This window comes from Mustela nivalis, assembly GCF_964662115.1.
Source record: "Mustela nivalis genome assembly, chromosome: 6".
NCBI classification, from domain to species: Eukaryota; Metazoa; Chordata; class Mammalia; order Carnivora; family Mustelidae; genus Mustela; species Mustela nivalis.
The window spans coordinates 102390062-102407923 of NC_139025.1; the positions used below are offsets into that span (position 1 = coordinate 102390062).

At 38.3% G+C, this 17862-nt stretch overlaps 1 protein-coding gene across 18 annotated transcripts in view; it reads left to right on the plus strand.

Annotated features, from left to right (window-relative positions):
- Positions 1-17862, plus strand: part of CSNK1G1 (casein kinase 1 gamma 1) — a 197664-nt gene that overhangs the window by 47449 nt on the left and 132353 nt on the right. For 4 of the 18 annotated variants that reach the window (XM_082737258.1, XM_082737255.1, XM_082737264.1 and 1 more), the window contains exon 2: positions 16402-16450. The exons of the other annotated variants lie outside the window; for them this stretch is intronic. The gene's annotated coding sequence lies outside the window, so the exon portion shown is untranslated. The remainder of the gene's footprint in view (positions 1-16401; positions 16451-17862) is intronic. 18 annotated transcript variants of the gene reach the window in all.

Consider the following 17862-nt stretch of genomic DNA (forward strand, 5'->3'; position numbering starts at 1 on the left):
ATTTATTTATTTGTCAGAGAGAGAAGTGAGTACACAAACACGGGGAGTGGCAGGCCGAGGGTGAAGGAAGCAGGCTCCCTGCTGAGCAAGGAGCCCAATAACACACCAACCAGAGCTGAAGACAGGCTTAACTGACTGAACCACCCAGGTGTCCCTATATGTATATATTTTTTAAAGATTTTTATTTACTGGGGCCCTGGGTAGCTCAGCCAGTTGGGTGTCTGCCTTCAGCTTAGGTTGTGATTCTGGGGTCCCAGGATCGAGCCCCGAATCATACTCCCTGCTCAGTAGGGAGCCTGCTTCTCTCTCTTCCTCTGCTGCTCCCCCTGCTTGTGCTTTCTCTTGCTCTCCCACCCTGTCATTAATAAATGAATAAAATCTTTCAAGAAAGATAATATATATTTTCTTAGGGCTAGAAATATTTGTTTGCTTTTTTTTTTAAGATTTTCTTGTTTTTAAGTAATTTCTGCACCCAATGTGCGGCTCAAATTCACAATCCTGAGATCAAGAGTTGCATGCTCCATGGACTGAGCTAGCCAGGCGTGCCCCCAAATTTTTGATTTTATAAAGAACAGCAAATGCATGAAATTTTTAACTGCTGTTTGTTATCAATGTTAGAGAAATGTTGATAACAAATATTATGGTAGCATAATGGATCTCAATCTAGCTGCATATTTAAAAAGTTATAGTGTCCTACCCATCTTTATCTTATTAAATCAGGATATTAAGGGGGGTGTGGTTCCTTGTTTCATTAGTGACTGTTATGCAGCCACAACTGAGAACTGCTGTTTTATGGCAATAAGGGATTCAAAGAAAATACTCAAAAAGTAGGGATCTAGTAAGTGTGTTTGAGATTGATCCATATTTATTTTGCATAGTGCTATCTGATGAATTATAAATATGAATTATGAATAGTGAAATTGTATTTGATCAAAGTATCCTTCTGTGTAGTAACATGTTTTGACTCTAAATGTAAACGAGATTATATGAGCTGTAGCACAGCTCATGGAGAGTGGTGTCTGGAGGATATCTGTGAATTAGCAAAAGGTGATTAGAGCCAGCAGTCTCACTTAATGAAACTCTTCTTTCATCCTGTCCTCTTACTTGTATTTTTTTGTTGTTTTGTTTTTGTTTTTGTTTGTTTCTTTGAAAAGATTTTATTTATTTATTTGACAGAGAGATCACAAGTAGGCAGAGAGTCAGGCAGAGAGAGAGAGAAGCAGGCTCCCCCAGCCGAAGGCAGCGGCTTAATCCACTGAGCCACCCAGGTGGCCCTGTTTATTGTTTTAAGTAGGCTCCATACCCAGCATCGAGCTCAATGTTGGGCCTGAATCACCAGCCTGAGATCAAGACCTGAGCTAAAATCAAGAGGCAGAGAGGCCCAATAGACTGAGCCAACCAGGCTCCCCAATTCATCCAGTTCTTTTCTCTCTCTCTCTCTCTTTTTTTAAAGATTTACTTATTTGAGAGAGAGAGAGCACAGGTGTGAGTGCGGGGAGGAGCAGAGGGAGAGGGAGAGAGAGACTCTCAAGCAGACATCCTGCTGAGTGCAGAGCCCAGTGCAGGGCTCAATCTCACAACTCTGAGGTCATGACCTGAGCTGAAATAAGAGATTAGTTTAACCACTGAGGGCACCCCTCATCCTGTTGTTTTTTTTTTTTTTATTTTTAATGTTTTATTTATTTATTTGACAGGGATCACAAGTAGGCAGAGAGACAGGCAGAGGAGAGAGGAAGGGAAGCAGGCTCCCTGCTGAGCAGAGAGCCCGATGTGGGGCTTGATCCCAGGACCCTGGAATCATGACCTGAGCTGAAGGCAGAGGCTTTAACCCACTGAGCCACCCAGGCGCCCCCCTTCATCCTGTTCTTTTAAAACTAAGAAACGATATCAGAATTTTTCTGACAGAAAATGATCATCTGCTATTGATATTTCAGCCTTTTAGTCTTCATTCAGCTTTATGTTTTAGATACTTGAAGGCTTAATCTGAATTATCAGGTCTGATTTTTTTTTTAATTTAAAAAAATTTTTAAAAAGAATTTATTTATTTATTTGACACAGAGAGATCACAAGTAGGCAGAGAGGCAGGTAGAGAGAGAGGAGAAAGCAGGCTCCCTGCCGAGCAGAGAGCCCGATGCGGGACTCGATCCCAGGACCCTGGGATCATGACTTGAGCTGAAGGCAGAGTCTTAACACACTAAGCCACCCAGGTGCCCCAACAGATCTGATTTTAATAGCAGTGCAAGTGCAAAGTGGAGATAAAGGTTAGTTAGCCTTCAAAGCAACTTATAGATTTAGGGCTTTGTGTGTCGTGGATACTATCAAGAAAGTGAAAAAATGAACTACAAAATGGAAAAAATACTTGCAAGTATTTTCTGCTAAGGGATTAATAACAGAATGTTTACATGATGCCTAAAACTCAATAACAACAAAAAACAGTTCAAGAATGGCACCTGGGTTCACAGTTCAAGCCACCTGGGTGGCTCAGTTAAGCATCTGCCTTCAGCTCAGGTAATGATCCTAGGATCCTGGGATAGAGCCCCACATCAGGCTCCCTGCTCCATGGGGAGCCTGCTTCTCTCTCCCTCTAATACTCCTCATTTGCAATCTCTCTCTCTCTCACTGTCAAAAAAAAAATCTTAAAAAAAAAATGGGTATAGAACTTAAGTAGATATTTCTCCAGTGAAGATATACAAATAAACACTTGTAAACACTTGAAAAGATACTCAAAATTGTTAGTCTTTAGGGAAATACAAATCAGAACTAGAAAGAGATATCACTTCATACTCATTAGAATGACTTTTTTTTTTAAAGATTTTATTTATTTCTTTTACAGAGAGAGATCACAAGTAGACAGAGAGGCAGGCAGAGAGAGAGAGAGAGGGAAGCAGGCTCCCCGCTGAACAGAGAGCCCGATGTGGGACTCGGTCCTGGGATCATGACCTGAGCCGAAGGCAGCGGCTTAACCCACTGAGCCACCCAGGCGCCCCGAATGACTTTTTTTTTTTAAGATTTTTTTTTTTTTTTTTAAATTTGGAAGCAGGAGAGAGAGCATGAGCAGGGTAAGGGGCAGAAGGAGAAGCAGGCTCCCCACTGAGCAGGGAGCCTGATGTGGGAATCGATCCCAGGACCCTGGGATCATGTCCTGAGCCGATGGCAGACACCCAACTGACTGAGCCACCCAGGAGCCCCTAGTCTGACTATTATTAAAAAAAATTCAAGGGGCGCCTGGGTGGCTCAGTGGGTTAAAGCCTCTGCCTTCGGCTCAGATCATTATCCCAGAGTCCTGGAATCGAGCCCTGCATCAGGCTCTCCAATCAGCAGGGAACATGCGTCTCTTCGTCTCTCTCTGCCTGCCTCTCTGCCTACTTGTGATCTCTGTCAAATAAATAAATAAAATCTTTAAAAAATAATAATAAATAAATAAAAGTTATATTTTCATTTGGGTAGATGGTTTCTAGTTTGATGCATCTTTATTATTTTTATCTTGAAATTTTTTAAATGTATCAAAGTATATGCACTATAGGCAGTATGTAATGGTCAGCTATTCGGTAGAGTTGTATATAGAAATATCTTTTTAAGTCCAAGATTGTGTAGCTTTAACCTTCTTTAAACACTTTTTTCATACTCAGAAAAGAAGATGATAGTTGTGGTCGTTCTGTTTCTGCAGTATTTTTCCTATTTACTAACCATTCTGAAAGTCTTTCAACTAAAACTGAAGAGAAAATTTTAATCTCTTTTGTCTGTTATCTTCTAAAGATATTTATGGCTGTCTAGTTAAAGGTATAGAACTAAGGAGGATATATCACCTTAGTTCAATGTATCACCATTGAACCAGCCTTCCTGTTCAAGTACCATCTGCATCTAATTCTTTTTGTTCTAAGTACAGACTGCAACACATATCCTAACCAGCTTCTTCATTCACTTTGACACTGGCCATAAGGGGGATTTGAGCAATCTTTTCCTAAAACCCAGAAAAAACTACGCAGTATAATTCCTTGTGAAAATTTTTGTAAAGGAAGAACTGATTAGCATTAGCTCTTGCCCTCAAAAGCGTAGAAGTCAAAGCAGTATTTATGTCAATAAAACTTATTAATAATTTTGCCTATTTTAAACCATGAATGTAACAAGAAGTTTTAAGTTACAATTGTGACTTGTAAGCATTGTTTTATTTTCTTGAAGATTGTTAGACAGAATGAGTGGGAAGGGCAGAGGGAAAGGGAGAGAGACTCTCAAGCAGACTCCCCACTGAGCACAAACCCTGACATAGGGTTGGATCTCACAACTCTGAGTCTGACACTTAACTGACTATGCCATCCCAGTGCCCCTAAACATTCTTATTTTTTTTTTTAAAGATTTTATTTTATTTATTTGACAGACAGAGATCACAAGTGGGCACAGAGGCAGTCAGAGAGAGAGAGAGGAAGAAGCAGGCTCTCCGCAGAGCAGAGTCCGATGCGGGGCTCGATCCCAGGACCCTGGGATCATGACCTGAGCCGAAGGCAGAGGCTCTAACCCACTGAGCCACCCAGGCACCCCCATTCTTATTTTTTAATTGAAATATGATTGATATACAATATCTTATTAGTTTCAGATATACATCATAGTGATTTGATATTTTTATACATTATGAAGTGACCCCCACAGTAAGTCTAGTTACCATCTGTACCATGCAAAGTTATTGCAATATTATTGACTGTATTCCCTCTGTGTACATTTTAAGTGCTATTCTATTTTTTTTTTTAAGATTTTATTTATTTATTTGAGTGAGAGAGAGAGCATGAGAAGGGAGAGGGTCAGAGGAAGAAGCAGACTCCCACAGAGCCTGATACAGGACTCACTCGATCCTGGAACTCCAGGATCATGACCTGAGCCGAAGGCAGTCGCTTAACCAACTGAGCCACTCTGGAGCCCCTATAAGCACTCTTCTTGATTTAATTTACTAGTAACTGAGTGAGGGACATAGTTATTTTAATTAATTATCCAATAGTCAGAAAAAAAATGTTCAAACTGAGAGTGGCATAGATCACAAATTCAAACCAGCTCTGGAATTTTACTTTTCTTTTTTAAAAGATTTTATTTATTTATTTGACAGACAGAGATCACAAGTAGGCAGAGAGAGAGAGAAGAGGAAGCAGGTTCCCCGCGTAGCAGACAGCCTGATGTGGGACTCGATCCCAGGACCCTGGATTCATGACCTGAGCCGAAGGCAGAGGCTTTAACCCACTGAGCCACCCAGGCGCCCCAGAATTTTACTTTTCACTAGCCGTTTTCCCTTGGGAAATAAATTATCAAACTAATTTTTGTTTTTCTTTTCTGTGTTATGGGGATGACCTGCTTTGTGATGGGAGAAGGGACTAAAAGGAGGGAATTAACCCAATTATTGATTTATTTTTTTAGCTATTTGAATATCTACATTGTGTAAATTATGAAGCTCTTAGTGTTCTTATAATTTCTTTTATTTCTTTTAAAGCTCTTACAACACAGACTTTTAAAAATTCAATTCATTAAAATAAACATCCTAGGATGCCTGGATTTAGGCAACATGATTAAATTCAGTTTAATTGAAGATTACAAAGAACTTCAAAATTTTCTAAAACTTGCTTTATTTTGAACAATTACTATGCATAAGTTATTGTGGGACATCATAAAGAAGAAAAGGGTTTTTGCCTGTAAGAGGCTTATAGTAATTTGGAAGAACTAATTTGCTTTTCTTTTTAAGATTTTTATTTATTCATTTAAGAGAGAGAGCACAAGCAGGGAGGGGAGCAGAGGAAGAGGGGGAAGCATGCTCCCCACTGAGCAGGGAGCCTGATTCCAGGACTGTGAGATCATTACCTGAGCTGAAGGCAGTCGCTTAACCGACTGAGCCACCCAGGAACCCCTGATGATTTTTTTTTTAATCATTTAAAAATATACTGCTGATATCCCTGATATTATAGGGAATAGAATGGGATCTTCCTCTGATGATGGAAATGGTGAATATTATAAATCTTTTACTCTGTAGGAATTCTGAGCATATTTAGTGACATGTAAGTATTGAGTGCATGTCGAATTTGTACTAATTATAGTAGACCTTCTGGCTTTAAAACAAGAAAGAAAAAAGAAAGTGTGTAGAGGATGGATTATAGATTTTGTGTATATAGTGGTTTTGCTGTTTCTTAATTTTTTTGTAATTAGAATAAGTGAAATGCAGGGCTAGGATTTAGTAAATTGAGGGTACCTGTCAAGTAAATTTCAATTCATTAAAAACAGTCACTTAGTTAAACATATATTTACTCTGCTGTGTTTTGTACAGCAGAAGCTGCTTGACACTGTAGGCAGCTAAGACAGCAGTGCCTGGTTCCATAGAGCTCCACAGTTTAGTAAGCAGACAGGTAATGATAGCCACAGTCTATATCATAGTGATAAATAGATGTATAATTAAGGATAATATCACTCATTTGTGCCTCATAAATTTATTGAGCAACTATTTTGTCTTAAGCCTAGTGTTGGCACTGGAAGTACAGTGAAAACAAAGATTTGCTTCTACATTGAAGAAGCTTACAGGCAGGTTTTAAGTAGGCTTTATTTTGTTCTTATCCTTAAGCTTTTGAATGAAGTAACTAAAACAAGTCAGGAAACAGCAGGAGTAAGTTGACTCTCTACTGGGGGAACTCAAATCAGATGTTTGTATAACAATCTAGTATTTCCTTGATCAACAAAAAAATTTGAAATTCTGATTTTTCCTGTCAATATTGCAGGGACTCTACTATTAAGCTTGTGATAGGGTATTTTTTAAAAAGTAGTAATTAGGTGAAAAGTTACATTAAAGCTTAAAAATCCAAATCCTCAATCAAAAGGAAATATTAATGGAAGAAACACAGTAGTTCTTTGGTAGTTAGATAGGGATGAGGCAATCAATGGAAAAATCAATCCAATAACTATTTGGGTTGTCATCAAGGCTGCTTCTTGGTGTCCTGTAACGTGTTATGCTGACTGTTCCTGTATTACCACATTGCCGTTATTAAAGCCTTATTTAAATTTTTTTTAAAAAATTGTAAGAAAAATGATGATTCAGGATCTTTGTCACTCTGTATGCCAGTGGGAGGTGTTTGCGGCTTTTCAATACTGGCTTCATCGTGACAGATTTATTATTTATTTTTCCTTCAGGAGAGAAGAAAAACCATCTGCTCAATGACAGTTACTGTGTTTTGGGGTTTTTTTTAGCATAACTTAGCTTAAAAAAGATTTTATAGTGTGGTAGAAAAGAAAACGTTTTCACCACATTACTGAAAGATATATATATTTTTTCTATTAGTCTGTGTTGGTTTACTGTTCTCACACAGGATGTGTTCTGAGTATTGAAACAAATATTCATTTTCTTTGTAGATTGTTTTAACAAAGTAATTATTGTAGAATAAAAATAAGCCAATAATCTGAATCTTTATATTAAGTCTTCTGGAAATATCATAAGGGAAACCGGTGATGAAAATAATAGTGTGATCTTACCCTAAATGAGAGAAAAACAGGTAATTCTAGGAGTGAACTTTTTGGTAAGGATAATTTTAATACTATTATCTGTTAACATAGATAAAAGATTTCTGTAGTTCATGCTTTGTCGGTATCATTGCCTTAGTTTTAAATTAAAACTGCCTCTTTCTAGGTCCTTGAATGGGATGGTCTTAGAAAATAGTACTCCTGTGTTTTACTCCTGAGATGTACACGCTAGAATTTCTTTATTCCCAGGTAGTTTAGCTCATGTTTAAATACATATACAGAGGATGTATAATATCCAGAGAGTGTAATAATATACAGAGAGTGTAAATAAATATACAGAGAGTGTATAATCTCTGAAGATAAGGATGAATTTCCCAGTCCTGTAATAGGAAATCTGAAAGGTTGATAAATCAGTATAAATTATGTTTATATTATATTATCAGTATAAATTATGTTTATCAGAAGAACTGCTTTTGCTGTAAGTCAATAGTCATTGGTTGATAATGTTTACATAACTTTGTTTTTTAAAATATTTATTTATTTTAGAGAGAGAGTCGGGGAGAAGGGTCAGAGGGAGAGAATCCCAAAGCAGACTCTATGCTGAGCTCAGATTCCTACAGAGGGCTGGAATTTCATGACCTGAGTCAGAATCAAGAGCTGGTGGCTCAACTGAGTGAGCCACCCAGGCATCCCAATTTTTACATAGCTTTAAAAAGTAAAATTTTCTTATGACATTAAGTATTTATGTAATATTTTTGTAAACTGTAGCTTAAAACCCAGGAAAACTGGGGCACCTGGGTGGTGTACTCAGCTGAGCATCCTACCATTGGCTTTTGGCTCAGATCTGATCTCAAGGTCTTGGGATTGAGCCCCCATCAGACTCCATGCTCAGTGCAGAGTCTGCCTGGGACTCCCTCTCCCTCTGCCTCCCCCTGCCCCCTAAAATGAATAAATCTTTAGAAAGGAACAGTAAAACTAACTGAAAACTAAGGTACAGAAGTTTTTATTCATGTTGAATGAGGTAAAGTGTGATGTGATAGGATGGCACATAACATGATGGGAAACAGTTTTGGAATTAGGCATGTCTGAATTTGAGTTATCTTTCTGCCATTTCTTAGCTGTGGTAATATTTGGCAAATTACTTAATGTCTTTAAACTTTACTTCTCCCGTGGGTCAGATAACCCATGTGAAGTGTCTCATATGGTACCTAGTCTGCAACAGGCACTCAACAGATATTCTTTTTTTTTTTTAAAGATCTTATTTATTTATTTGACAGAGAGAGAGATCACAAGTAGGCAGATAGGTAGGCAGGGGGGGGAGGAAGCAGGCTCCCTGCTAAGCAGACAGCCCGATGTGGGGCTCGATCCCAGGACCCTGAGATCACGACCCGAGCCGATGGCAACGGCTTAACCCACTGAGCCAGCCAGGTGCCCCCAGATATTCTTAATACTAGAAAAATTCAGAACTGTGAAATAAACCCTAAAGTTTGTGGTAGTGAAAGGTAGTTGAAATTTTGAGGTTTCAGAAAGCTTTATTTAAAGAATTCAAAGGGGGCGCCTGGATGGCTCAGTGGGTTAAGCCTCTGCCTTCGGCTCAGGTCATGATCTCAGGGTCCAGGGATCTAGCCCCACATCGAGCTCTCTGCTCGGCGGGAGCCTGCTTCCCCCCCACCCTCTGCCTACTTGTGATCTCTCTCTCTTTGTGTCAAATAAATGGATAAAATCTTTAAAAAGAAAAAAAAAAGTATTCAAGGGGTGCCTGCCTGGATGGCTTAATTGGTTGAGCTTCTGACTCTTGATTTCAGCCTAGGTCATGACCTCAGGGTCCTAGAATCCAGCCCCAAGTTGGGCTCTGTGCTCAGCGGGGAGTCTGCTTTTAGGATTTCTCTCTCCCTCTCTCCTCTGTTCCTCCCCAATTTGTGTCTGTCTGTGTGTGTGTGTGTGTGTGTGTGTGTGTGTGTATTCATGCACATGCACACTCTCTTTCAAATCTTAGGGTAGTCATGAATCTAATTTTTCCTAATTTTATTTATTTTTTAAAATTTTATTTATTTGAGAGAAAGAGTGCATGCAGGAGGGAGGGAGAGAGAGAGAAAGAGCAACCTGAGCAAAAGGCTGACACTTAACCCTTAACCGACTGAGCCATCTAGGTGTCCCTAATTCTTCCAACTTTAATTAATTTTTCATAGAAATGATTAGATAAAGTCTTTTATGATTCTAGTACTATAGTTTTTCTTGCTCTGAGATAATCCATTATAATATGAGAATTATTTAGTACTAATAGTTGTCAAGATTGTGAATTGTCTCTTAGTCTTAACTCCTCATACTGACCTCTGCTAATCAATGAAATTCAGTTAGCTTTACTGAAAATAATGAAAGGGGAAGTTTATTGCTGGTCATGTATATTTGTAGAATTCAAATAGAAGTTTGCTATGCTGCATCTGAGTTATATAATGTAACTATAGCCATATCCCAGGGAAGGTAAAATATCATTGAAAGACCACTTGAACTCATGTTTTTCCATTCTCCTTAAAATAAATACTTTTCTTTTACTGTAGCTTAGTTATAGAGAAAGATCATAGGAAAAAGTATCAATCGTTCCAGATATCATAAAAATTGAAAGGACAAAAAGTATTCTGTACTAAATTTTGTATTAATCAAGTTCTTATGGTTAAGATACTTTTATAAATTCAAAATGTGCCCTACCTAACATGTTATAGAGCATTGGACTGTATAATAATAAATTGTACCTTACATATTAGGCCAGTAGCATCTTCTTGAGAAAACTTGAATATACGTGAAGATGTACTCATATTTCCTAAAAGAATACATTTTCTTGTGATAATCTTTTGTATCTGTTGTGCCAGTCAGTGATGAACCTTTTTTTTTTTTTTAAAGATTTTATTTATTTATTTGAGAGAAAGACAGTGAGAGAGAGCATGAGCGAGGAGAAGGTCAGAGGGAGCAGACTCCCCATGGAGCTGGGAGCCCGATGCGGGACTCGATCCCAGGACTCCAGGATCATGACCTGAGCTGAAGGCAGTTGTCCAACCAACTGAGCCACCCAGGAGCCCCCCCCCTTTTTTTTTTTTAAAGATTTTACTTATCTCTTTGACAGTGAGAGAACACAAGCAGGGGGAGAAGCAGAGGGAGAGGGAGAAGTAGGCTCCCCGCTGAGCCGAGAGCCCATCATGGGGCTTGATCACAGGACCCTGGGACCATGACCTGAGCCAAAGGCAGACCCTTAACCAACTGAGCTACGTAGGTGTCCCCAGTTAGTGATGAATCTTAATCACTGAAGAAGTTGGGTGGGGTTCATTTTAATCTCAGGTTACAAGAGTATGCCGTCTTAAGGCAATCATATACTTCATGTAAGTTTTGGTAATCAGTATAGTGTTTATAAAGAATTCTTGAGTCAGGCTGCCAAGTGTGCTGGCTCCATTTCTTACTAGGTTTATGAATCTTAGGTACTTTACTTGGTTTCCTCATCTGTGAAATGAGGATGGTGGTAAAAATATTACTGTTTCATAGGATTGTAGAAAAATTTAATGAATTAATATATTTAAATCACTTAAAAAGTGTCTGGCACATAAAAGCCCAATAAATTTTGGATAGTATAGTTGTCCAGTGTGACAGATGTGAACTATCCCTAGGTTTTTCATTATGTCCTGTAAAGTATATACAGAGATTAATAAAATCTGAGATAGATTGGCTTTGTATTAAGAATATAGAAAGTGGCACCTGGTTGGCTCAAGTCAGTTAAGCATCAGGTCATGATCCTGGGGTCCTGAGATTGAGCCCCATATTAGGGCTCCCTGCTCAGGGGGGAGTCTGCTTCTCCCTCTGCACCCCCCCACTCAACGCTCTCTCGCTCTCTCCAACCCTCCCTCTCTCTGTCAAATAAATAAATACAATCCTTTAAAAAAAAAAAAGTATAGAAAGAAACTATTCCTTTTGCACTATCATGTAAGCTCTAAAATGAGAGAATAAACAGATAATGGCCCTTTGAAGAGGGGGATAAATATAACTTTAAACATTCTAATTAGATGGGTGAAGTTGCCTATGTGTTCAGCCATTGATTAAGAAATAGTGTTTGTAACTGGACAAGAGTTAGATAAAAATAGAGTAGTATTTGTATTTATAATGCTGTCAGATTTTCAACAGCAGCCCTTGCAGTTCCCAGTAAATACAGTGCAAAATGAAGACTTATTCATGATAAAAGCAAGCAGAAGATAGTAGTGTAATGCCTTTCATACTGCTATGATTAAAGTGCAGCCCTAACTTAAACTTTAGAGTTAACTGAGTTTTAAACCTTTGTTTCCAGGTACCAAGTAAGAGTATGGTAAGTACCTAAGATGAAAAGTAGCTCAGCGCCTTTAGGAGAAAGAATCAGATTCCATTGTACCTAGTTCATACATGAAACTGAGAAAGAGAAAGCTGAATATGGGAACACTCCTGTTATAATCCTTTATGCTCCATGAGAGAAGTAAAACGTGTTCTAGAATAAGGATTTCAGAAGGTAGAAGATAGTTACTATTTAGGGTAATTAAGTATACAAATACAATGAAATGTTACATAAGATCTAATTAGAGGTGAGATTTATTACTGCCTTGTGTGGCTTATCAATAAGTTAGTGGGAAATACAGGAAGCGAATTCAGGCTTTCTGTATATAGCTGTTAAAACTCCAGTCTCCCATGGAGTACATGGGTGGCTCAGTGGGTTAAGCCTCTGCCTTTGGCTCAGGGTCCTGGGATGGAGCCCCACATCTGACTCTGCTCAGCGAGGGCCTGCTTCCTGCCACCCTCCGACCCCCTGCCTCTCTGTCTAATTGTGATCTCTCTCTCTCTGTCAAATAAATAAATAAAATCTTAAAAAACAACAACAACAAAAAAAACCACTCCAGTCTCCTCCTTCCCCTCTTTTGGCTGCCTTGCTTGCTCAAGGAAAGTTTAATGATATGATCATTTCCTAATAAGAAAACTTTACCAATATTAGTGTTGTCTTTGACTAGATGATTTTAAATGAAATTTGCAATGTCTGTGGCTATAACCCATCTCAGTATCAGAAACAGCTACATTCATCATCAGCCCATGGACTTGTAATTTTTTTTTTTAAGATTTTATTTATTTATTTGACAGACAGAGATCACAGGCATGCAAAGAGGCAGGTGGAGAGAGAGGAAGGGAAACAGGCTCCCTGCTGAGCAGAGAGCCTGATATGGGGCCCGATCCCAGGACCTTGGGATCATGACCTGAGCAGAAGGCTGAAGCTTTTTTTTTTTTTTTAAAGATTTTATTTATTTATTTGACAGAGAGAAATCACAAGTAGATGGAGAGGCAGGCAGAGAGAGAGAGGAGGAAGCAGGCTCCCTGCTGAGCAGAGAGCCCGATACGGGACTCGATCCCAGGACTCTGAGATCATGACCTGAGCTGAAGGCAGCGGCTTAACCCACTGAGCGCCCAGAAGGCTGAAGCTTTAACCCATCTAACCACCCAGGTGCCCCTGGACTTGTAATTTTATATATGATAGCCTTTTCCCTTTATAACGCCATCTGTTTGTCATATAAATGCATATAAATATATCTGTTTATCATATAAATGGTATAAATGTCATACCATTATCTAATGTGGAATAAACTTTTGTTTTGAAAACTTCTTATTTTCTGAGAATAATACCGAAATTGTTCTCATTTGGATGTGAAATTAAGAAATGTAAATATCCCCTTGAATAAGAAACAAATGAATTAAATCGATCTAGTTAATAGCACTAGCCATGATATTCTGAACTATTTGGTAGAAAGTGTTATTATTATGTCAGACTTCCACTTTTCATAAGATTTTTTTTTTTTTTTTTTTTTTTTTTGCTAGAGTGAATAGGTACTTTTTAGTTTAAACAGGATACTTTTCTTCTTTGAGTACCCATCCTTGTTTTTGGCAACATAGATTATTTATGCTAAAGACTTTCAAAGCTGTATTTCACTTGAACAGCTTTAGACGAGAGGTTGCAAATGGGTGTTTTGGATATTTAAAATTTTTAAAAATTAATTGCCAACACATAAAAATAGGAAGATATTAAAGATCTTATTTATATATTTGAAAGAGAGCAGGGGTGGTGGGAGGGGCAGAAGGAAAGGAACAAGCAGACTCCCTGCTAAACAGGGAGCCTGAGGGGTGAGCACGGGACTGGATGCGGGAGCTCCATGGGGGTGGGGGTGGGGAGCTTGATCCCAGGACCCTGAAATCATGACCTGAACTGAAGTCAGATGCTTTATCAACTGAGCTCCCTCACACGCCTCTGAAATTGGGGAGATTTTATTGACATTTCAGTGGCTAATAACAACTCCTGAAAAATCAGTGCTGGCAGCATTGGGTCTGTATTCTTACATGGTAGACGTCAACAGGGACTGAGACATAGCTGTACTTTAGATGGGATGCCCGCTCTTCACTTTACCACCATATGCCTTTGAAATGGTCATGAGTCCTTATGTTTGATATCTGGTTCTTCTGAGCATTGCAGCCTTTGCATCAGTGAGTTTGTTTCTTGATGCATGCCTTTTTAATGGAATCATCTTGAAAATGATAAAAAGCCTTGGTGTGCTTAGGCCATCATTCAGTTTTGTTCTATTTTAAACCTTTTAGACTAGGAGTATTATCCTTTTATGATTTTAATTCATTCTAGGGAAGGGTGTTACATTTTATGTCTGTAACTTAAATAAAAGAAGATTAGCATGAGAAATTAAGATAACTTTGATAAAAACTTCCAATAATTTAACATCCAAATACGTCCTGCTTTCTTCAAGTAATCACGCCAGTTTTTTCTAAAAGTGCTTACTCAAAACGTATTTGGAGAAAAAAAGGTGGTATATTTCTTTTGAATATTATCAGATGTCACATTTTTATCCTTAGAGATTAGATACATTTTAGTAATACTTGAAAAGTGTATATAATTTGAGGGGAGCCTGGGTGGCTAGTGGGTTAAAGCCTCTGCCTTCAGCTCAGGTCATGATCCCAGGGAGCCTGCTTCCCCCTCTCTCTCTGCCTGCTGCTCTGCCTACTTGTGATCTCTCTCTGTCAAATAAATAAATAAAATCTTAAAAAAGAAAAGTATATGTAGTTTTGAGAAGTATTATATATATATAAAATTCAAGAAAAGTATATATAATTTGAGAAGTATATATATAATATATATAATGTGATAAAGTTTATGAAGTAACAAGAAGTCAGGCAGCTCAGAGTCCTAATGGATGACAATCTGGATAAATCCAGATTTTATCCAGCTTCACAGTAAATTTGAAGATTCATTCAAAGTAAATAGTTCTCCAGGAAAGAAGATGTTATAACTATAGGTTTATACCCATTAAACCTTCAGCTTTAACTCTCCTTACTGAAAGAATAGAGTATAATGAATTAACAACAATAACAACAGTAAGAAGACAAAAGTAGTGAAGAAAATTTTTATCAGGGTGATGAAAACAGAGATAATGCCTAATTTATGCTACAGGTTTCAAGGAATGCCTTTCAGGAATAATATACTTTGAACCAGATTGAAAGAAATTCAGTTGTAACTATTCTTTCCAGAAGGACCATGCATTATTGTCAGAACCATATAAAGTTTGAAAAGCCATACTAATATGTCATAGGAAAGAGAAGGTTAGGTACATGTATTTTGAGGCCACAACAGCGAAGTGATAAACTATATATAATTTATTTATAATATTTATAAAAATATTTATATAAATGCATATTTTTGCTCCTCTCTGATTAAACCTTTCAATATCACAGTTGGCTTCTATATGAAGAAGTCCTTACCAAATTTCTTTTTTAAGATATTATTTATTTATTTGAGAGAGAGCAAGAGAGCACGAGGAGGGGCAGAGGGAGAAGCAGACTCCCTGCTGAGCAGGGAGCCCAATGTGGAGCTTGATCCCAGCACTCTGGGATTATGACCTGAGCTGAAGGCGGATGCTTAACTGACTGAGACATCTAGGCATCTCAAGAATTCTGCTTTAAATAGATATAACTGCTTTTACTTTTCACAGTCCTTACCAAATTTATTATGAACAAGATTTAGAGATGAAGCCAAAAGCAGGAGGTACAGTCTCCTTTTCTCAGTATATGACAGGATAGTTCCTTTAGGCCTAGGTCCCTTACCATTCCTGTTAGGTTGGTGAAATGAATGAGCCAACTAAGGAAGCTCTAAGTATTTCCCAGGTGACTGAGCTCAAGAAAAGTCAGTTGTACTAATTGTGGGCTAAATTTGATATCTCCCAAGTTCAAAATTTATTTTGTTTTATTTATTAATTATTAGTTTTAAAGATTTTATTTTTAGTAGTCCCTACACCCAACATGGGTCTTGAACTCACAAACCTGAGATCAAGAGTTGCATATTCCACCAACTGAGCCAGCCAGGCGCCCCCCAATTTTATTTTATTTGTTTATTTATTTATTTAATTTAAAAAATTTGACACAAGAGAGTTCACAAGTAGGCATAGAGGCAGTCAGAGAGAGAGGAGGAAGTAGGCTCCCTGCTGAGCAGAGAGCCTGATGCGGGGCTCCATCCCAGGACCCTGAGACCATGATCTGAGCTGAAAGTGGAGGCTTCACTCACTGAAACACCCAGGCACACCCCCCCCCCAAATTATTTTTAAAACAGAAATGTGCTTTAGATGAGTTATATGGTATATAAATTATATCTCAATAAAGCTTCAATTAAAAAATGCAAATGAGATCCCAGGGAGAAATTCTGTTACAAAAAGGGGCCATAAATATAGTGTTCCAAGTGATGAAGAGCATCCGTGTGGGAAATAGAAGGAATTTTAAGTTATTCAAGGGAGGAAGAATTAGGCTGGCTTCCTAGTTTAAAAAAAAAAAAATTGTGGACACATATAAAAAACACCACACACTTTTATTTTTTTATTGTTTCAGGAGGACAGTTGTGAAGCCAGTGCACTTTTGATTCAGTGGGGCTGAATGGGTGAGTAAGTGAGTGCAGGGTTTTTTGGTACATGCGGCAGATGAGAGAGCAGAGTCAAACCCAGCCGGTTTGACTGTGACCTAGTTAGTGAATATAACCCTCTGAGCTTCAGTTTCCTCATCTATGGCAAGGGATAATTGGCTTTTATCAGGGCAGGTAAGTCTAAGTTCATTTCACTGAAGAGATCACATAGCACCCAAAGTTAATCATTTTAAAAATGTAAATATCACTTGGCAGATACAAATCAAAACCACCATCGGTGAGAATGGCTAAAGTTTTGAGCCAAGTCACAAAACAACAGATGTTGGTGAGGATGTGGAGAAAGGGGAACCCTCTTACACTGTAGGTGGGAGTGCAGACTGGTACAGCTGTTCTGGAAAAGAGTATGAAATTCCTCAAAAAGTTAAAAATAGAATTACCCTACCACCTAGCAGTTGTACTGCTAGCTATTTATCCAAAGGATGCAAACAGTGATTTGAAAGGGCACATAAACGCCACTGTTTATAAGCAGCAATGTCCACAGTCGCCAGAATATGTAGAGCTCAGATGTCCATCAACAGATGAATGGATAAAGAAGATGTGTACGTGTATATACATATTCTTCTACACACACACACACACACACGGGAATATTATTCAGCCATCAAAAATCTTGTCATTTGCAATGATGTGGGTGGAACTAGATGGTATTATGCTAAGTGAAATAGGTTAGTCAGAGAAAGACAAATACTGTATAATTTCACTCGTAGGTAGAATTTAAGAACCAAAACATATGAATATAGGGGAAGGGAAGGACATATAAAATAAGATGAAAACAAAGGGAGACAAACCATAAGAGACTGTTAACTATAGGAATCTGAGAGTTGCTGGAGGGGAGGTGGGTAATTGGGTGATGGGCATTAAGGAGGGCACTTGATGGAATGAGCACTGGGTATTCTGTGCAACTGATGAATCACGAAATTCCACCCCTGAAACTAATAATGCAGCACATGTTAACTGATTTAAGTTTAAATATAAAATAAAAATAAATGTAAATGTCTTTTGTAAGCCCTAAATCCCTTCATATATAAATGTCCTTCCACTGCTTTAAATGTTTAAATGGCTTCTTTTTGCTGTATCAGTGATCTATAAAAGTCCTGAATGATGGATTTCTACTGTGCCTTCACCTTGAGAACTTGTTGGTCTTCTTCCACCAAGTCTTTTTTTATGGGCTGTTCCTTTCTCTGGAGACTCTGTTCCTAGCTCTTTTTTTTTTTTTTTTTAAGATTTTATTTATTTATTTGAGAGAGAGACAGTGAGAGAGAGCATGAGTGAGAGAAGGTCAGAGGGAGAAGCAGACTCCCCATGGAGCTGGGAGCCCGATGCGGGACTCGATCCCGGGACTCCCCTGGGACTCCGGGATCATGACCTGA